The 23,427-nt window shown below is 35.1% G+C and overlaps 1 long non-coding RNA gene across 1 annotated transcript; it reads left to right on the top strand.

Moving 5' to 3' along the window:
• Window positions 1-1,438: 1,438 nt before the first annotated feature.
• Window positions 1,439-21,196, top strand: LOC123573577 (uncharacterized). The gene is made up of 2 exons (XR_006698208.2): window positions 1,439-1,562; window positions 20,811-21,196. It is a non-coding gene; the product is annotated as an uncharacterized lncRNA (long non-coding RNA).
• The last annotated feature ends 2,231 nt before the right edge of the window (window positions 21,197-23,427 follow it).

Genomic DNA, 23,427 nt, shown 5'->3' with positions numbered 1-23,427 from the left:
TTGCACTTTTAGGTAATGATATGAAAGTGGTAATAATGATGCCTCAGAAAACAATATAATTCAGTGAGCTTAAACAATGAAATTTACTCTTTTCAAAAAAGAAAGGGAGTAATAGAGGGCAAAAAAACCTAGAAACAGGATCAGAAGAATATCATTAAAAATAAACATTACGAACATTTGAGAGGCACCCTGGTTTATGTTATTTCTGTGACCATCATTTTAAAAGCAAATATATATTAGAAATGTGTTAGTAGGAATAAGATAAATAAAAATAAGTAGATTTTTATTTTATATTTTACAAGATATGTAAGAAAGTATAAATATATTGAGGATTCTTTCAACTCATATGACAGTGTTACATTCAATTCTGACAAGTAAGTACAAAACAGAATGTAGAACAAATAGGAAGTTTCCATACAAAATATAAAAATGAAATAAGCAAGGCATGGTGGCTCACACTTGTAATCCCAACACTTTGGGAGGTCGAGGTGGGCAGATTATGAGGTCAAGAGATCAAGACCATCCTGACCAACATGGTGAAACCCATCTCTACTAAAAATGCAAAAATTAGCTGGGCGTGGTGGCGCACACCTGTTGTCCCAGCTACTCGGGAGGCTGAGGCAGGAGAATTGCATGAACCCAGGAGGTGGAGGTTGCAGTGAGCCGAGATCACGCCACTGCACTCCAGCCTGGATACAGAGCAAGACTCCATCTCAATAAATAAATAAATATCAAATGCTTGAAGGCAATATTGAAAAATAGAAAGTGCATATGTGTGCTTTGAAACAGACAAATTTGGGTTGAAATATTAGCCCTGTGGCATATTAGTTTCAAGACTTTAATGATGCTATCTGACCTCCCCTAGTCTTTTTGCTTTGTCCATAAAATGAGAGCAACTTCATATGGGGGTTGTGATAGCATAGATTACCTCATGTGTGGCCCACGGTAACCACTCAAACATAAATAGTTTCCTCACTCCCTGAGAAACATATTATTGAGGAAAAAAATGGAGCCTGAAAGAAATGAATTTATTTGGAATTGTTTTGAATGAAAGAGGTGATTTAGTGTGCCCTCTCTTCCAGTAAACAGTCTCTTAATACCCCGAAGAACCTGCACTAGAACAAATAGCCTTAAATTGCATCAATTTTCATCTTGACTTCCTGGGAATGTAATAGTACTGTAATAGGCCCTAGGTCTTCTGTGTCCAGAAAATCATGCAAAACCATCATATATATGTGTCTAAATGATTTGAGAATAACCCAATGTAATCTCTTGTGCAAGAATTTTCATCTCAAATGTGTTCTACATGGTTGTATGGCAGGTTTGTTCCCCACTTATCTTATGACTGAACTTCCTCAAATAGTTCTTAAACTATATTTATCAATTTCATGCATTATACATCTTAATTCCTAATACATGTTTATTTTTATAGCTTTTACAACTGGGACGCTGATATTGCTGTTTGTAATTCAAGTCCCAACTATCAAGTGATTGCTGATAATCCAGAAGGCTTACTTTTCAGATACAAAAGAGACAGAAAAATTCTCAATGTGGACCCAAAGGTAATTCCTCTTTCACACTTATGTATCTCTTCACCTGTTATTGTATTTCTGCCACTATTCAAAAAATCTGTTAAGTATGTGACACTCTTAAGTTGTTAAATTTAGAAAGGAAATAGCACTTTGAAACTTAGAGCATGTACTACCTTTTAAGAACCACTCCATAGCTTCATAAATTATTAGAAATTAATAAGAAAGAGTTTAGAGGGAATTTAAATAGAACTCACAAGTGGAAACCCTTCTCCATGCCTAGCATAGAATTGCACCAGGGAGCCAGTAGGCCGCGCATGTGCTTCCCCCGATACTGGAGATGTCCAGCCACTTGTTACTGTTAGTGGGGAGGAGGGTCATTTAGAGAAGGGAGACTCTCACCTTACATTTGTACTCAGAATTCTAATACCTCTCTGTGTATGTGACCAACACTAAAAATGGTTTGGTTCTTAATGTACTTCTAAGTGTTAATTTGGAAAACACTTTTATTTAAATATTTTAAAGACACGTCCCATGGTATTTTGAATTTGTTCAAAGATAAATATTTACATCTTGCATATTTTCAAAGACTGCATTTGAATCATGACTTTTTATTATGATTTGTCATATGTCTAGGGATGGAAGTTGAAACTTTGCTTGAAGTCATTATGTGTTTGACTTGTATCGGTGGGTTTCATTTTGTTGTTATTTTTAAATTTTGAAAACTATGATTCACATGAAAGCATCAGTATAAACTCCAAAAGCAAGAAAGTTTCTTTCATAATAAAATAAATAAAAATTGTGTGATACACATGGAATATGGACAAGGATGGGCCAAAGGTTATAAAAACTTTTCCAAAAATTTTTAGAAAACCAAAGTCAAAAATCCAATCTGTATTTCATATCCACTTAGTACAGTTCCTTGTACATAAAAAATGCTAAATAGGCCAGGTACAGTGGCTCACACCTGTAATCCCAACACTTTGGGAGGCTGAGGTGAGCAGGGCACCTGAGGTTGGGAGTTCGAGACCAGCCTGGCAAACATGGAGAAACCCCATCTCTACCAAAAATACAAAATTATCCAGGTGTGCTGGTGCATGCCTGTAATCCCAGGTATTCAGGAGGCTGAGGCAGGAGAATGGCTTGAACCCGGGAGGTGGAACTCTGTCAAAAAAAAAAAAAAAAAAAAAAAAAAAAAAAAAAAAAAAAGGCTAAATAACCATGTGTTCAAAAAATTCATGACCAAAATTCTGTAGCAAGAAATAGATGATTACCTGAAATGAGATTCAGCTACAAATATCAGAAATGCCTAGGTAGTAATTTAAACAGGATAGAAGCTGCTTTCTCTTCCACATGTAAGTGTAGATAGTGACAGTCCAAGGTTTAAATGACAGCTCCACAGTCATCTGGGCCAGAATAATCCTCATGTTCTTGGGCCAAAATAGGTCTCCAGCCAAAACAACCACATTCAAAACATAATGCATGGATGGGGTTGAGAGGGTACAAAGAACATTCCCCTGATGCCTTTAAAGGGAATTTCCAAAAAGCTACCGCACAAACGTTCACTTATGTTCCATTGTAAGAAGTTAGTCTTATGGAGATGATTAGCTACATGCAAAGCTGGGAAATACAATCTTAATTCAAATGACCATGCACCCAGCTAAAAACAGGTATTCTGAGACAGGGAGAAGAGAGGTTTAAGTAGACAACTAGCAGGTTCTAACACAATGCTATCTCCTTCAAAATAACAATACTCTTTTTTGGTCTCAGATTTCTCATTAGTGAAATGAAGTACTGGATCAGAGAGTTTTTAGGACTGTATTTATTATGAATCTATACCAGAATAGTGTATCAACATACCTTCTCTCTAGTGGTTTTTCTTTACTTATGGGTGTCAAAATGAGATCAGTTGGGACAAAGTACAGAAAACTTAATAAATAGCATTTCCAGAGTCATTTCCTTAGAAGTCTAAACTATATAAATAAGAAAAGATTTTAAATTATGAACACGCTTGTTAAGATGTGCAAAACAAATATTTGAATCAATTTTGAATGACATCATATTTAAACTATTTTAGGGCTGTATTTTAACTAATGGCATATTTCAAGAATGCATGTCATGATTTGTAGTTTTTACAGTCTTTGGGGAATCATTATTGAATGCGAACTGTTGCTTAAACATGGTTGAAATAATTTTAACTAAAACTCAAACTTCCAAAGTAGTCAACCATGAGATTTCAACATGACATATAACATTTGTCTCTTTTTTTCTGAAAGATTTTGATTAGATTTTATGATACATTTGAAGAAATTTTTTTCCACCTCTTGAATAAAGAGCAAGCATTTGGTTAATGAGTGGTAAGAGTAAGAATTATTAGGCAAGACATACAACAACATTTGGATACATATATTTCTTTAAATTTTAATTTTATCTTATGGAAAGTAAAAATTAATAGTAGACTTATGAAAAGAAATGTTGGTCTCAGCATTAGTAAACAGACTCCTAGGCTTTACTATTAATTGGCTGCATGACCTTGATAAATTCAGTTAACTTCCCTGGGTTTTAGTGGTCACAACTAGAAGATAGAGGGTTTTTGTAGTAGTTGTTGTTGTTTGTTTTGTTTCTTTCTGATCTCTAGAGTTCCTTTAAAGTACCAGGCCCAATTTGTAGAGATTCTGCCTCAAATGGGACCAGAAGTACATATTTCAATAAGCAGCCAGTGTGATTCTGCTACAGGTTGTTCATGAACTGCAATTTGAGGGAAATCTCCATAAAAAGTCAATAGTCTAAAAACATCTGGCATTCTATTCTCAAAAAAAAGTAGAAAAACACTTATATATTTTAATTATTGTGGACAAGATGTATTGTACATGGCTACAAAATTTCTTAACTTATTCTCTCTTCAAAGATCCAAGATCTTTTGTGTTTCATGCATCCAACATAAAATTTCTTATAGACCTGAGGAAGAACCAAGAAATAACCAAAATAAGTATCTCTAGTTACTTTAATAACTACTAATACATATTGATAGAAATTACATTTTTATACTCAATATTTTTCTTTTCACTTGGACTCAGGAAGGGGAACATCACACACCGGGGCCTATCATGGGGAGGGGCGAGGGGGGAGGGATTGCATTGGGAGTTATACCTGATGTAAGTGACGAGTTGATGGGTGCAGCACACCAACATGGCACAAGTATACATATGTAACAAACCTGCACGTTATGCACATGTACCCTACAACTTAAAATATAATAATAATAAATAAATTTAAAAATATATATATATTTTTCTTAGCAATTTTTATTGAAATCCTTCCTAAGGTGAACATCTCATAAATCCAGTAGTTAAAGAGCTGTAAAATACTGTAAGAGCAACTCAGCTCTCCTTTTCTTCTCCTTCATGTACCCTCTTTGAAATACTTTACACTTAAAATTAAAGAGGTCAAGATCAATTAAAGGTGGAAACAGTGATAAACAGGATGTGTTTACTTTGTCCAACACAGATGTGGACTCGTTAATTCTGAAGTATGTTTCCCACGAAAGGCAGTTGTTTGGGAATGGTAACAGTGGAAAAAGAAACTTGTACAGGTCTTACAACAAGTAATATGAGTTCATTGGTTAAGAAATTCCAAATGCAATAAGAGTTTGGTTGCATTGAAAACAGGACCACTGGCTTTAACTTCCCTGCAGCTGTATAACATCTGGAACAAATAAGCCAAGTTTCTATTTTTGAGTGAAGAATGCTTGTTTGAGTGATTCACACCCACCAAAATGTTTCCAGTGTATTATCTTTAGAAGAATTAAATGGAAGCACTTTGCACTCTGTCCAATATATTATCTGGACAAGTTTTTTAAATAGGCTTTTTTTTTTTTTTTTGGCTTTTAAAAAACACCAACCATGGGATAGTTTGCTTTGACTCTTACCGTAGCATAAGTGGTCTAAAACTGGCATGAACCACTAATAAGGCAAGAAAGAGAAAGAGAGCGATTGTATATAATAGTTACAACAAAAAGTATATATATTTCTTGGTTACACCAGCTTTTCTCATTTCCCATTTCTGAGAGGCCATCACCTGGAAAAATGCCTTGCTAATGAATATTTGATAAATGTTCATTAAATTGATGATTGAATAGATCCTTCCCTCCAAAAGCAATAATAACAACCATAATAATAGTAATAGTGCTACACTAATTAAAAGTTAATGAGTAAATTATGTTAGTTATTTGATACAGCAGTGATAGCAGATATGGGTATAGTCATTTCCCTCTATACTAACACAAATAAGTCACAAAAATGCAAGAATTTATTGCTGAAATCAGATTTTGTAGCAACTATGCAGAAATATCTATTTTGGTCTATGCTTTTATACCTTCTTGTGCAGTCCCAGGAGTATGTAATTTAAACTATCTCAAATTAAGACTATTGAATTAGAACATGATTTTGATTTATGAACAGACTTCAACAGATTAAATGACTCACTCACAGTCAACAGTTAATTATTAGTAGAAACCATCAATGAAGCTTAAAATTATGAAACACATGGGGAGGTGAAGATAAGCAAAACTTCAGTATTTGCCCTTTAAGTGCTCTTAGTGTTTTCAGGAAAATAAGTCAAAACATCACTGCAGTATAAGGCAAAAAATGGTACATTGCACAGGAGAGAAATACTTTCGGAATTCAGTGGAAGAAGAGATGATTTTTGATCTGGGGACAGGAGCTAGTGGAAAGGAATGGTGAAGGGAGAGCATTGGAGATAATGTTAAGTGATAATAGAGGAAGGAAACTTTTAGTGGGGACTTAAAGGATGATTAGAAATTGAACTAGACAGGGGAGAATTGAACACATAAGGAGGGAAAGGCAGTCAATATCAGGAATTAAACCTATTACCCAAGATAAGATTCACAAGTGTAAAACAGACAAGGGAAAACCCAAATAGTTCAGTCTGGCTTCTGCATTGGCTTGAAAGAGTGAAGTGGGAATTAAGCCTGGAGAGGTCATCAGAAACTGACTGCAGGACTGAGGCAGATCTTGGACTGGACTTAAGAGGAAATGGGGAAATATGCCAAACATCTTGTGCAGATAAATAACAGGATGAAAGTTAGGCTTTAATGTTAGAAGGTGTATAGTAGTACCGATGAGGGAGGAAAAACTGGAGAAGACAAGCAGAGTAACAGTAATCCAGGTGAAAAGTAAAAAGGACTGGAAGTAGAGGTCCTGCTGTAGTTGGCAAATTTCGAGTTAATGCTTTCAATATTGCAACTACCAGATCATTCATGTACAGATAGAACTTAGATTATGTATATCTATCTAGAAAACTTTTTGAGAGACCTCACTCTCCCCCAGTACTCAGAAAAGAGAGGGAGAGAGAACATGTGTGTGAGACAGAGGAGAGAGACAGTATTGGTGGATGGGTATAGAGCACACAGGTGAGCTGGATGGATGTCTGCCACCTCTGTGTTCTTCCCTTCACCCCCCTCTTCCTCATTTGATGTTTCCTTGACAACTGTTGAGAACTATGAAGTATAAAGGTGAATCTGAAAGGTAGATTTCTTTTCCTAAAAAGCTTACAGGTTAACTGGTGAGTGGGTGGGAAAATATGCACATAGAAATGGCAAGCTAGAAAGCAACCTGAGAGGACAGAAAAAGTTCTGTAAGAATTTGGGGGAGGCAGAATGTACTTTGGACCATGGATGTTCAAAACCAAGTTAATGAAAGAGATAGCATCTGAACTGGGTCCGGAAGGGTGGGTATGGTGAGGACGTGAGGACTGGAGAGGAAAGGTGTTCTGATAGGAAGGAAAATCATGCACAAAGGCATGGGAGCACAAAACATGAGCCTGTGAGGGAAGGCAGAGGACCTCCTTGTGGCTACAGACAGGCTGTCAGCACAAATCACATATCAGAATCACCCAGGAAGCTTTAGAATATATGATGCCTGGCCTCATCTCAAGAAGGCTGGATAACTGATCTGGGTGGAAGGCTTAGGCACTGGTACTTTTCAAAAATACCCTGGGTGATTCTAGTGGTTCACAAGGGTTGAGACAAAGGTGTAGGAAGGAGAGTCATGTCAGAAAAGTCTTGAGAGAATAACTAAACTACACAAGTTGAGCAAAATCTAATTAGTTTTTGCCATTCTATAGACCTCAAGGAGATTCAGTACTACTTGTGTCACAATGACTTAGAATCAAAATTTCTAAGTATGAAAATGCATAATCCATTTTGAAAGGATGTGATGTGACTGTTCTGTTGGATAAACTTCATCGGCATGCTTTTAGAATTCAAAAGAAAATCAATTATATTAAAAATATGAAAATTTATAGGGCAAGATCTCTTTTTGTTATCTTATTTACTGTCCAGTAGAGTACATCTTGAATATAGTTGCTTGGTAAATCACTGATAACTAAACTAGCAAACTAAAAGACATATGAAAAGATCTCAGAGAGGCATAGTTTCTATTGAATATAGGACATCAGTGAAACAAAAAACAATGTTATAGAATAAAACTTTCTGGATCCATGCTGAGTGTCACAAAGTTTGGAAGGCATGTGCAATGTGGACTGTGCATGGACTTAGCAGGATTTATTTCTTTGTTCTTTTTGTATCAATACTCCTGACCATTAAGCCCAGACTCCTCTATGTGAAAATTGTTCACAATTGTTCAAACATAATAACGAGCTACTTTGGCATGTAATCTATTATCACAAGAACTCTTTATCAGTACCCAGCTTGCCCTGGCTTGACTAGGAGCAATTCCTATTAATTCAGAAAAGCATTTCCTCTTCCTCTCTCTTTCTCAAATTCACTGATCAGAGAACTCCAGGCTCTTCCCTTAGGTATCAAACTGAATCCATCTACGGTGAGGGCCAGCAAATTCTATTTTTAAAAGCCTCTTCAGGTAGCCCTAAAGATTAGCTGGATTTTATATCCACTGCTTTACACAGTACTATTGTCTTAGCTGTTGCTTCACCTTAATGTATGTGCATAAAGCAATCACTTCATTCATTTAAAATATGTTGTAATGCAACAGTGTTAACTTTAAGTCATTGAAATTACACATTCCCAGGACTGCACACAGACTAGAAAGCACAGACCATATACCAAAGAGTGCTGTGTAATGAGATACAATGCTTCTGATAATAAATGCTTCTGCTAATAAATCACCATCACTGCTATTTTTGCTTCTTATTTGGATCATTATGAGGACCAGAGAGTGGGCAAGGGGTTGGGGGGTTTTACGCATTCTTGCTATTACTGCCTCATGGAACTTCATTTTGTGAAGTGAGTTTGCCTAGAGGCTCAAATGAAACAATACACATGACAGAAACTTGTAAAGCATAAACTGTCAAATGTAGGGCAGGAACCCTTTCTGGACATTTTGCCATTGTATCACCAGGGCTAGCACCATGCCCGCACATGGTAGGTGTTTAGTAAACATCTGTGGGATGAATAAATTGAAATATTAAAGATTTGCTAAAGAAAATGAATGGTAGGGCCAAAAATAATTCTTAAAAAATGAGGTTAACTTAAAATATTTTAGGGTCTTAGGCACTGAAAGCATATGTAGAGCTAAACCTATTTTTAGCTAAAAACTACCAGAGTTATTGACTCTGGTACTTTTCTGCCTAGGTAGGTGGATAAATGAATTATCACTCAGGGTTCTTTGAGGAACTTTTGAGGGTAAATAGTAATTTGTACAGGGTAATGGCAATGTGCTAGGTGCATGGGTAAATGAGAGTGGCAATTACTTTATTATTTTTTTAAAAAAATGTGTAGTCACTGTTATCTATTATTGTGCAGATGCTAAAAACAAATATGTCAAATTCTTTCTTTTTCTCTGAGCAAAAGGCTAGCACATAAAGTTTAAAATTAAAAATAAATTCAACTAATAAAATCACCCATTTTTGTTTCTGCATTTTCTTTTTAATTTAGAGGAAGATTCTAGCAACAGCTTCTCAGAGCTCCTCTCTCCTCTGTTTTGCCCTCTCAGGCAACCCCCACCCAATCACTTGCTACTATTAGTAGGAAAGGTGTTCATTACCTGCTTAATGCCACCTCTGCTTCCGAGGTTGTTGACTGCTCTTCATTTCCCTTGCCTCCCAGATCCTAAAATCCTAACCTATCACAGCCTTGAAACTGATCTTCTCAAAATGGAGGCCCATAACATTTCTACATCCTATCTGCAGATGGTTCCAATTTAATCTCTTGGAACCTCGCCCTTCAGTGAAGGTCCTCAGTTTTAAAATCTGCCTTTTAACAGGAGGAGCTACATATAATCCCTTTTGAAAAACAAACAAAAAGCTGAGTAGAATAAGTTTTAAACAAGGTTATGGCTTCCTCAACGTCTCAAATGTTTCTGCAAACTGTACTACAGAACTAAATTAATGTTGGGCCAGTGGGGCAGGGGATATCTACTGAATCACCAACACCACTTTTTTGGCCCCTGGATTTCCCTTGGGGGCCTCCTATAAATGCTGCTTTTTAACTGTGGCACAGTCACAGTTATTAAGTAAAGCTGAGGCCTTGCCAACTTTCTGGTTTTGCTACCCAAATTTCTGAATGTTTGGTTGATTATAGCCCTAAAACACCCACATACTAAGTAGCTTTTAAACATTTTCTCCTCTGGGTAATCACCTGGTATATCTGAACTGAAAGCCCACCACATATAAATTAAGTATTTACTCAACTAACTACTGCTAAAATCAATGGCCTTGAGGAATACATTAAAATTATATAACAGAGCTTGGCTTTTATGAATTAAAACTCCTAAAACTTAAATGTCATGTCCTCCACTTGACCTGAAAAACTGACTTTAATTTTATATGCAGTATTTAAGGAACAACCCCCAGAGATAAGTACATTGTTCATAAGTGTCCAGTGCATGAACTCATATATGAACTGTAACACAAGAAACGTAAGCTATGCGAAAGAAAAAAATACATATATATTTTTTAATTTAGAATTTTATACATATACATAAATAGATACATGTCAATGTTTAGTAATAAGAGAGTATAAATGATAAGCCTCCATCATCTGAGCTGAATATATGCAATGAAAAGAAAGGTACATATCCCAATAAAGCATACATGACAAAGAAAAAATATTGTTTTAAGCTTTTAATTCCAAGAGCAGCCTAATCAAACATGATGCCAAAAGTAAAAGGGACCCATATGGCCTAGGAATACAAGGATGGAGAGATTTGAGGAAGAGATCTTTATACACAGTTCATGCTCACTTTCTCACAAAATGTATTACCGCAAATCAAGAAGTACGGAAGAGAATAGAAGTTAATTTCCTGGCAAGATGAAATGATTGAATAAGAACAAAATAATTGTTTCCTCTATGATCTTAAAATCCTGATAACTAATAACACAGAAGCAGGCATCAGAAAACACATGAGTCAGGCATGGTGTCATTGCAGGTGCAAGACCACAGTTGAGGGATTATTTCTAGTTCAAAGAAAAAGCATGTTTTTTTCCTGGGCCTCAACAGTTGAACAAGTAGTTAACTCCCATGACTCTTTCTCAGCCATTCACCACTCCCAGCAAATACTCATAATTTCTCAAAAATTGAAATCCCAAAGCAGAGTGAGAGTTGAAGTTTATTAGAATATGGAATACAATAGCATGAATAGTGACCAAGACCATTAGTAAGAAAGAAAAATCTCATGTTGATAACTTTTAAGTGGTTATTGCTGGCTGGGATATCTTTGGCATGTACATTAGTGGCCCTGAGTGAAAAAGAAAAACACAGTTAAATGAACAAAAATGTCAGCCCCAACTTGGTAGGTCAGAAAACTACCTCATAAGTATATGAGGTTGCTCCAGGGGAATAGGTTCTTAATTTGGGGAGAAAAACAACTTATTTTAAAAATCTGTTAAGTTTCAGCCGGGCACGGTGGCTCACATCTGTAATCCCAGCACTTCGGGAGGCAGAGGCGGGCGGATCACGAGGTCAGGAGATCGAGACCATCCTGGCTAACACGGTGAAACCCCATCTCTACTAAAAAATACAAAAAATTAGCTAGGTGTGGTGGCGGGCGCCTGTAGTCCCAGCGAGTCGGGAGACTGAGGCAGGAGAATGGCGTGAACCCGGGAGGTGGAGGTTGCAGTGAGCCAAGATAGCGCCACTGCACTCCAGCCTGGGCGACAGAGCAAGACTCCATCTCAAAAAAAAAAAAAAAAAAAAACCAAAAAAACACACATGGCCATATACAGAGTAATATAATTGTATTCGTATTTTAGGTTATTCAAAGACCTGCCTGAGTACCTTAATAAATCCCACTTGACAATTCTTCAAGACCTGAGGATTCTCTAAAATACTTTGGAGCAGTTGAAAGCAGAAACAAGCAGAAAAAGCTGGAAGGGACTGAGAAATGGCCACCAGGGCTCAGGCACGGCAAAGCTCTTAAGAGGAGCAATACTTAGAATGAGTCGAAGGTACAGAGATCTTGTCAGCTTTGTGATTAGGGAAAATTACTTCACCCCTTTGAGCACTTCACCTCTGTCTTCTCATCTGTAAAAATCTAAAATTTTACTGTCATTTACAAACAGTTGTGAAGATTAAATGAGAGAATGTGTTTAAAATGCCTGCCAAGGAGTAGGTGCACAATGACTGAAAATTGCTTCCTAGTAGTGTATTACCTTAGATACCATGAAAACTCTAAAAGAATAATCATTTTGCATTGCAAGAGTTAAAAATTGGAAATAATCTGCATGTTCATGATCAGGCAATGGTTAAATAAATTATGATACATGCGAACAAAGAAAGAGTATGTAGCAGTTTAAAAAGTTAAAGCCATTTTTAGTGATGTTGATGGATTGGTGTAGATGTTCAAGATACACTATTAACTGAAAAAAGCAAATTGAAAATAATGTAGATTGGCCAGGTGCGGTGGCTCACACTTGTAATCTCAGCACTTTGGGAGGCTGAGGCAGAGTTAGATGTCAAGAGTTAGAGACCAGCCTGGCCAACATGATGAAACCCCATCTCTACTAAAAAAAATACAAAAATTATCTGGGCATGGTGGCGTGCACCTGTAATCCCAGCCACTTGGGAGGCTGAGGCAGAAGAATCACTTGAATCTGGGAGGCAGAGATTGCAGTGAGCTGAGATAGATCATGGCACTACACTCCAGCCTGGGTGAAAGAATGAGACTTTATCTCAAAAAAAAAAAAAAAGTAGATAATATTCTGTCCTTTGAATTATTCACAGTTGATAAGAATTTCCCACTTGTGGAAATTTAGTTTGGTTTCTGCTTTCCCTCCAGTTTAATTAACAACTCTCTACAACCAAGTTTCTGATTTTACCCCTGCTTAGGACAGATTTCTAAAATGGAAATTGCTTAATCAAAATATACGTATTTTGTAAAGCTTTAGATACATATTGTCAAATTGCTTTGCAGTTAGACCATGTCAATTTACAGTTATATCTGAGCTGTTTAAGTGTCCCATTTTCCATGCTCTATTTATTTTGCATACTTTTTTAACTTTGTTAATTTCACAGTCCAGATTTGTTTGGAGTCATTTAGATTTGCATTTTTACTACTATTGGAAATGAACATTTATTTTATATGCATGCTAGTATATAATATTTCTTATTTACATATTTATTTTAGAGACAGCATCTTGCTCTGTCACAGGTTGCAGTCCAGTGGCACAATCATAACTCACTGTAGCCTAGAACTCCTGGGCTCAAATGATCCCAGTTCCACCCGGCACATCCCCCCTCCCTAGCCTCTGGCGTAGCTGGGACCACAAGCACTAATCATCATGCCTAAGTTGTTTTTTGTTGTTTGTTGTTGTTGTTGTTGTTTGTAGAGACAGTATGTTGCCCGGGCTGGTCTCTAACTCCTGACCTCAAGTGATCCTCCTGACTTGGCCACCAAAATTAATGGGATTATGGGCTTGAGCCACCATGCCCAGTCTCCTTTTTTTCTACAATTGTTATTGCCATCTACCTACTTTCCTGTAGGGTTTTAGTGGGAATTTTAAAATAAAATTTTAAAGTATTCTATATGTAGAGGGTAAAAAACTTTTGGCTCTCATATTTTTAGTGACATGCCACAGCTTATATATCTTTTAAAGTTCACAATTGTTTTGGCATGCAAAATTTTTAAATTTTTCTATGGTCCTAACTACTGATTTCTCCTTCTGATTGCTTTCATTGCTTCTATATTTAAAAAGATTTCCTATACTACAATCAGGAAAATAGTTACATATATTTTCTTCTAAATTTGTTTATGGTTCTTTTGATACATTTAAATCTGTAATTCTTCTGGGATTTGGGTAGAATAAGGTTAGAGTCTTCTTCTTTTGTTCCATCAATTATTATTTTTTAGTAACTTTTTACTGTTGCTCTTATTCCAATGTCTTGTTTTACCCATATTTTATTCTTGGCTTGGAGTCCCATCTCTCCTGGGACCCACTAATGGTTTCAGACAGTAATCTTTTCACAGCTCCTTACAGTGCCATGAATTTGAAGGAAGAGCTTTCTAAGTGCTGAATTTTCTCAGCCAGTTACATCGTTTGCTGTTGCTGTTGTGTATGTGTGACTGTTTTTAGCACTCTTTTTATACATTATTAAGAAACAATTTTTAAAAGAAGATAGAATCATCATTCTCATACAGCTATACAGTGAGCATGTGGCAAATATTTTTAACTCATTAATTAATGAGGGACCAGTAAGGTATTACAACTGATTCCAGAGAATTCAAAGAGCAGAGACATAAAAAGGGAATAAACAGATTTTTAAATAAATTTCAAATAAATAAAAAAGGGTCAATGCAAAAATCCATTGTATTCTACTGAGCACAACTACTTTGCATTACTACAGACAATAATTATTTGAATTATTATCGAATTTCTAAAATTTGCAGAATTGTAATAAAGATCATAAATAAGAAAACCTAAATGAGTGAGTAGTCAAGATACCCATTGTTTGACTTTTTGCCCATTTCAAAGTTTCTCACAAGTTTCCCTGGCAGTCTGTCTCCTTCCTTCTTTTTATCATAATAATTTTGGAAAGATTATTCTTGATCATAAAATGCAGCTAGTCTTATTAGGTTTGCCTTACCGTTTATATAGGTGTTGCAAAAGTGTTATTTTACCATATAGATCACCTTAAGTTTGTGTTGTAAATTCTAAGGCTATACAATTTTGAACAAATACTAAATTAAATTCTGTCTGGAAGTATTCGTAAGGAATCTCAAATTGGACTTTTAAGTCCCTCTATTATTTGTCATCCTGCTGCTAGAAAACTAAATCCAAGAAACTCTGTCCACAATATTTCACCTATAAAACCTGTAACTTTGGGTAAATTATTCTCTTCTAAAAGTCCCAAAATATCTCAAGATAACTTGTACATAGTATACAATATTCTCGACCATTAAAGCCAATAAATAGACCAGTTTGTCTGGAAGATCTTTGTAAATACTACCTCCATAAGTCAAGTCGAGCTTAATTCCTTAAAAGTAGCTGTTTCTATGTGATTCAATGAACATTGTTTACAAACATGACATTATAGGGAAGGCTTTGGTTTTACAATTTGTCCAATTACATCCTGGTAAAAAGGATGACAACTTCTTACTGAACTGATGCGGATTACTAAATGGCCATGGAAAGTAAAAAGACTCAATAAGAATTTCTGAGTCCTAGAGGAATAAATGAAAATCACATGTCATTTTCAAATGTTTCATTTCATTTTATAAAGTAGATTCTACTAAATTTCTATGGGTTACAGATTTCTTAAGAAGAAGAAGAAAGGGTGTTCTTATATATCTGAAAAATGAAACATTAAGAGAACATCAACAATATCCCAAATGAATAACCATAAGAAAATTCTCTCATCACTGCATTTAGTCTTATTACAATTTTAATTCCTAGTCCGCTGAATCTTGTGCATCATATGCAGCCCTCTGCTTTGGCCTAAAATGGGTCCTGGAAATCCTGACTCAGTCCACTCGTGGTGCAATCTGAAAGCTGTCTAACCAATGTCAGCTCAGCTTTGAAGTGTCAATAATTAAAGTACCTGGTAGTTATCTTCCATGAGGTTCTAAGACAGTTCTTTGTTAAAGACATAAATTCTGGACTATAACCTGGAAGAGAAACTTCAGGGAAGCAGCAGAGTAAAACAGTACTATCAATAAACTATAGGGACCTAAAATGACTGTTGTGGACTGATTACTAATAATTTTCCAACGTGAGCAGTCTGATGAGAGTTTATAGTAAGAATAATACAACAGACAAGGAAATTTAGTTCTTTTTGTGGTATGCAAAACAATGATAATAAAGCCACTGCAAAAGACAATTAGACAAATATCTCTAAGGATGGTGATTAAATCTATTTTCAAAGAAGTCTGTGAAAGATATATCAGATTCAAAAAATGAATGAAAATAATTTTACAGAGGAAGAAGTCTTGAGATAGAGATAAGACATAGATAATACTAAAACATAATTGTTAATACAAGAAACCAAGTAAAGAAATTTAGGTAAGTGTACGTAACGCCTAAACATTTGTATTTTTTAAACAGTAACTGAAATTATGACTGATAACATTATACTAGTGTTGTCTAATGTCATTAGGCAAAACACTGCTACAACTCTGATAAATATAGAAAAACCTGATGGAAATATTTCCAACAGTTATAATCATTATTTTCCCTTAGGTTAAAAACAAGTAAACTGGAAACGGCAATGAAAAAAAATTCAGGAACTTCGCATAAAGCATACAAAATTTCTGAAATATTGTTAATAACATTATGCCTATTCAACTTACATGAGTAAGGCTGAGCAGTCTTCTGATTTGAAAATTCTTCCCAAGGAATTCCACGAACAAAACTAATTATTTTTAGCACCTCTTTGCAAAGGTGAAGGAATAACTCTTTGTGATATTTTTGAAGGGCCATCTGGGAAATCTCAGAGATAGTTTTAAGTGTAAAAGATATCCTGACTGTTTTATTAATTTTTTCTATACTTAAGATCCGATTATGAATGGCAAAAATCAGAAAAAACGATAGAGGACATTTGGACATTTGATTAAAATAAGATCAGGGTACCAGAGAAGTAACAATGAGTTAACAGTTTAAGTACATACTTAAAACAATAAAATATTTAAAAATAAACATATACATTAACATGGTTGTAAAGAACCTTAGCTCTTTATATGTGAGGAAACTGTTCTTTGCATTCTTTTCCTTAAATAATCAGGTATGTAACAAATTCAATATAAAGCACAGAAAATTATTTTTATTAGACATAATTTTTGCTATCTATCTAGGCAGATTACATAGGAAGCTAAAAAAAAAAAATCTTTCACGTAGTAGGCAAATAGTAAGCTAGGAAAGCAAGCCCATCAAGATTGGGCAAATTTTACGAAAATTGTAGCACATCTCAAAGCTTCTTTTCACACTCAGGTATTATGAATTAAGGCAAGTAAAATATATTTCCAAAATTTGCTCTTCATTTTGCTTTTTCATATAACTGCAGTTTTCAGGGGATCCGCTTTTATATTAATCCTCAAATGTTATTTCTGTTAAAACTTCAATATGTTTGTCATTACTATGATCAAATGAAGCAGTAACTATTTTTAAAGTTCTCAATTTCAACTTTTAATAAGGAAAATATTAACAGTTATCAACTACATAAATGAAAGATTTTAGGGTCCTTAGTAAGTCCCAAGATCGTACAGAGGTTCTGAGATGGGGAAAATCATGGGAGGGAAGCCTGAAAACCACTACTCTATATATCCCCACTATTATATACTACTACAAAACAACTACAATAGGACAAAACTATTTTCTCTTTGAAACACAAAAGGACGTAGACAGTGGTGTCAGTCTGTCCCTATTCTCACAGTGTAGTCTTAACTATTCATATTAAAAGGACTTTTACCAAAGTAACTTCTATTTCAAGAAGAAAACTAGAGGCTGATAATTAAGAATTGTCTGTCTTCCACAAGCATTTTAAAAGATGAGCAAAATTTATATGGCAACTTTCAATAGCCACACACATACCTTTTTAAAGAGACAAAATGAATCGCTCATTAACAGGACCTAAAGGCAAACACATTCTATAGGATATAAGCAAAAGTATATAAACTTAAAATTATGCTTAATAATTAGGCATCAAATTTGTGGTTTCCTATCTTAGTTAGAAGTCAACTACATATCAAGTGAGTATTCATTGTATAATTCAACTTAATATCAGTCTAAGGTTATGTGTCTTAGACCGATATCTACATCTGAGGGTCTTGGGACCTATATTTAAGCTGATTTGTTAAAAGAACAACAACTACAAAAAAAAAAAAACATGATTACTGTTGAAATAAAGTTGTCTGAATAATGATTCAATGTAGTTAAATATAAATTTATACTTTTCATTATCTAAAATATTGTGTAGGCATATTGTTAGTTAGTAGACCTAAGTAAGTTTAAGACAAACAAACCCAAGTAGAACAAAATGTTGTTTATATTAAACCCAACACTGATAAATCAGAGAACATAGCTGCTTATTTTGAACCAAAATTATTACACTAGTCTTGTTTTCCAAAGATTTACTGTGATTATGTGAACTTAAACTTTAAAAACATTTCTGAGTTTCTGTAAAAATAAGTTATTAAGTATAGTGCAATTTAAAATACTATAACTTTTAATTTCCTAATTTTTGGAATTTTATGAATATTTGATTTATATAAGAATGTATTTATACAACAGGTGCTGGAGAGGATGTGGAGAAATAGGAACACTTTTACACTGTTGGTGGGATTGTAAACTAGTTCAACCATTATGGAAAACAGTATGGCGATTCCTCAAGAATCTAGAACTAGATGTACCATATGACCCAGCCATCCCATTACTGGGTATATACCCAAAGGATTATAAATTATGCTGCTATAAAGACACATGCACACGTATGTTTATTGCAGCACTATTCACAATAGCAAAGACTTGGAATCAACCCAAATGTCCATCAGTGACAGATTGGATTAAGAAAATGTGGCACATATACACCATGGAATACTATGCAGCCATCAAAAAGGATGAGTTTGAGTCCTTTGTAGGGACTTGGATGCAGCTGGAATCCATCATTCTTAGCAAACTATCACAAGAACAGAAAACCAAACACCGCATGTTCTCACTCATAGGTGGGAACTGAACAATTAGATCACTCGGACTCAGGAAGGGGAACATTACACACCGGGGCCTATCATGGGGAGGGGGGAGGGGGGAGGGATTGCATTGGGAGTTATACCTGATGTAAATGACGAGTTGATGGGTCCAGCACAGCAACATGGCACAAGTATACATATGTAACAAACCTGCACGTTATGCACATGTACCCTACAACTTAAAGTATAATAATAATAAATTAATTTAAAAAAAAAGAATGTATTTATATAAGAACTCTATAGGCCAATCAGAACAGAGATTCTTTAATTTAGAAGACATTTTAACCTAATTCATTACCCTCCAGAGACAGGAAAATATTATGCACTCATCCAAAAAGAGATAAAGGTCTTTCTAAATTATAAGCATCTAGACACACAGACACAAGACTGCTTATAACTTCAGATCTAAGTATTAGCCACATATCAAAAGTAAACACAGAAAAATCACCAGTTCATATATCAAAGCATTGTAGTCTTTCGTGATGGGTGCAAGAGTCTTAATTTGAGCTCAAAATAGACAAATAACAACCAATAAAAATAAAATACTTTAAAAAAGGTTATTGTCTGTCACACAAGGAGAATAAATCTCTCTAATCCATTAATCCATTTACAGAAATCACAACGGCTAGCCCACAATGTTCTGAATCACTGCTGTCACCAGCAGGAAATAATATATCAATTGTAAAAGCTGCAAAGACAAAAACAAAACACAAAAATAGCCAAAAAGGAAAATATAGAAAGAAACAGAAGATCCACAAAGTTAAATTTCTCACTGGGGATTTGCCTTTGGGAGTCTGGGTTTAAGCCCCCAGGGGTACAACCTCCTCCAGCATATAGGTTATTCATCTATCAGAGGAATCCACTGACTATTGGCAGAAGAACCTCCAAAATATTTACAAGACAATTTTTAAAGGGGTATAAATAACTATCATGCAGCTACAGCATAAATGTTCAAAAGATTTCATTTAATTCATTAATTATAGAAGGAACCAGTAAGATATTATAACCAATTCAAAGGAGAACATATCTGTATAGGGAATAAGGAAAATTGAAATAAAATAGCTGCAAAATAGGTCTCTATACAGGGCAATGGTTAATTGAATTCCACTGGGCAGAATTATTTTGCATCTTTGTGGGCAAGATATTTTCTATTATTATCAGTTTTATACAACTTAAAGAGTTATAAAATAGCACAAATACAATAGAAAGCAAAACTAACTTAGATGGGGGCACAGTCAGGACACCCACTTTTTTGTTGAACACAAGAAATTAAGTACCATATGGAAAAGGCAATACCAAAGCTTCTCTTCATCTTCAATTCTAAATTTCTAATTATTTATTCATAGAAGAGAGAGCAAATAATATAATTCTTTCCTACATCAAATATGCAAAAGGTCTAGTAACTAAAATTTTCTAATTGTACATATTGTGCAACTCTTTTAGAATCATTTTTTCTCCTCTGAGCATCAGCTTTACCCAAACTTCTTTCTTCTCCCTTATCAATACCACATTAGCAAATACTTATTTCCATAGAGGCTTTCTAGAAGCCTATCAGTATGATAAGCTATCCAATATTTTTTTTAAAAGGATGAAATCCTTTTAAAAGTTTGTAATTTGAAGGAAGAAAAAAAAGCAGATCAAATCGTTTTTAAAGTGATAAGAAAGATGCTTTATGTAAAACCCACCACGTACAGGCACTTCCACTGGTCTAAACCAATCCCAAACTTGAGACATTTTATTTGACAAACTTGAAATCAAGATAGGATTCTTTTTGAATTATTACCCTGAAGTCACACATGTTTGTAAAGGCCTTCGCTAGGAATTCTGAAGTTAGTGACTCATGCGGTTCAGTAGAGTCTAGACAAGCATGAGCCTGTGACACTGCTTTGATCCTGGGCATTTTCAATATCACAACCCAGGGCCTCAAAGCTCCTAATTGGAATTATCATCACTCCTGAGAAAAAGACTAAGGGGGAAACATGTATATATCTCCATGGAAACAAACTTGTTAGTTTTGTTTTCTACAATATAAAGCAAAAAAATAAAAATAATAAAAATAAGGCCAAGTATTTCCATAGACTTGACTAACAATGTAATTTATGTATTTTAGGCACAGCCAGGTGACAACTCTACTAGAATCCCAATCCCGACAGAACTCTACATACAAGCTGTCATTTTTGACCACATTTCCAGAAGGAAGACTTAAGTACCAACATGTTAATTTCCTAATAATTTGCTAAATTTAAATAAATTCCATAGACAGAGCAAATTAGAATAATAAATGAGCCCTGTAGCTGGAAGGCAAATTAGAACAATAAAGTTAATAAAGAAATTAGAAAGAAAACTGTAATATTGACTGTCTTTTTATTATACTGATAGGCTCTAAGCTGATTGCAACATTTCATGGAAGAGAATTTTGGTGCTACTTCAAAGATACGGAAATTGGTGACATATTATGTAGCTCAGAATTAAAAAAAAAAAAAAAAAAAAAAAAAATTCCCCTGTTGCTAAATCGAATGGACCAAGCTTTTGCCATATGGCAGTGCTAGCTGCTAAAATCATTGAATATTGACCGTTAAGGGATCTCAAATTGGCATACAAGGTTTTAAACAGTACTAAACAAGTAAGTAAAATCTGTGATATCCCATGAAATGATGTATAAAATGAATGAAAGTGTTTAATATGCATATATGCTTGAATAACATGAATCCTAAAACAGCGAAGCTGAGGAAATGAAATCTAAAGGAAACTAGAAGATTTTAGAAAACTCAAGACTCGATGATAGAAAAAAACACTTTTTCCTAATGTGCCCTGCAGGTGGCTTTTGTGCAGAAAAGATATTAATATTTGAAGGCCACTTTCTATTAAAAATTAATATTTGGTTCCTCTTCTTTATTTCCCATTCAATTTAATTCCCTTTTTTAGTGTTTCAAAATACCTTTTTATTTTTTATTTTATATTTTAATTATTTTTAATGTATTTTCTTTTTTAAATTATTATGCTTTAAGTTCTAGGGTACATGTGCAAAACGTACAGTTTTGTTTCATAGGTATAGGTGCCGTGGTGGTTTGCTGCACCCAACAACCCATCATCTACATTAGGTATTTCTCCTAATGCTATTCCTCCCCTAGACCCCCATCTCCCAACAGGCCCCGGTGTGTGATGCTCCCCTCCCTGTGTCGATGTGTTCTCATTGTTCAACTCCCACTTATGAGTGGGAACATGCAGTATAGTTTGAATTCAGGTATCGTGATGCCTCTAGCTTTGTTCTTTTTGCTTAGGATTGTCTTGGCTATGCAGGCCTTTTTTTGGTTCCATATGAAATTTAAAGTAGTTTTTTCCAATTCTGTGAAGAAAGTCAATAGGAGCTTGATGGGGATAGCATTGACTCTATAAATTACTTTGGGCATTATGGCCATTTTCACAATATTGATTCTTCCTATCCATGAACATGGAATGTTCTTTCATTTATTTGTGTCCTTTCTTATTTCCTTGAGCAGTGATTTGTAGTTACCCTTGAAGAGGTCCTTCACATCCCTTGTAAGTTGTATTCCTAGGTATTTTATTCTCTTTGTAGCAATTGTGAATGGGAGTTCACTCATGATTTGGCTGTCTGTTTGTCTGTTATTGGTGTATAGCAATGCTTGTGATTTTTTCACATTGATTTTGTATCCTGAGACTTTGCTGAAGTTGCTTATCAGCTTAAGACATTTGAGGCTGAGACAATGGGATTTTCTAAATATACAATCATGTCATCTGCAAACAGAGACAATTTCCTCTCTTTCTGTTTGAATACCCTTTATTTCTTTCTCTTGCCTGATTGCCCTGGCCAGAACTTCCAATACTTTGTTGAATGAGAGTGGTGAGAGAGGGCATCCTTTTCTTGTGCCTGTTTTCAAAAGGAATGCTTCCAGCTTTTGCCCATTCAGTATGATATTAGTGGTGGATTTGTCATAAGTAGCTCTTATTATTTTGAGATACGTTTAAACAACCTTGAACTGAGGCAATTAGGTGGGGACAAGTGGTGGAAATCTGCTCAGGTGTGGGGTTAGTAGAGCCCAAGGCAGGAAGTCACAGTTCAAATGCAAGGGTGTACTCATGGGGAAGGCAATGGCCTGGCGCGATATGTCAGATGCCAAGCAGGGTGAGTGGAGTGGTGTTACATTGGAATTGGGTATATCAGGGTGATCTCATAATTTTCAGTATATACAATATATAGAACAGATATGGAATATATATATGTGCATGTATAGTCTCACGCTGTTAACTGAAAGAGCCCAGGAGCAGCCACCCACCAATATCAGTGAGCATACCTAGTGCCAGGACCTTAGATTCCTAACACCATTTTCCACCAAAACAAGCAGGAATGGGGATCTTTGGGGAAACAACTAATCTGGGGGCTGAAGCAGGGAACATACAAGAGTCTGGAATACCTTTTAGTGCCAGAAGTAAAAAAGTTCTCCAAAAACAAATGGAATTTATCAAAAGGATCACAGAACTCAATGTGAAGGGTACCCACTGGCCAAATATAGGACCACTGGGGCATCAAAATGATGATAATTAAGAGATAAAGTAGGAAACAGTGAGTCCATACTGATCTACAGACATGAATAAATTGAAAGTTAAATAAGAAAAAGGGTGTTTACATAGTATCCATAAAATATTTATTAATTATAGAGAAAACAATGGAGATAGGTGGAAGACACCAGTTTCAGCAAATGATCAAA

Source organism: Macaca fascicularis, chromosome 5 (assembly GCF_037993035.2).
Source record: "Macaca fascicularis isolate 582-1 chromosome 5, T2T-MFA8v1.1".
NCBI lineage: Eukaryota > Metazoa > Chordata > Mammalia > Primates > Cercopithecidae > Macaca > Macaca fascicularis.
The sequence above is the reverse complement of the archived record's forward strand: the minus strand, read 5'-3'. Positions and strand labels throughout refer to the sequence as shown.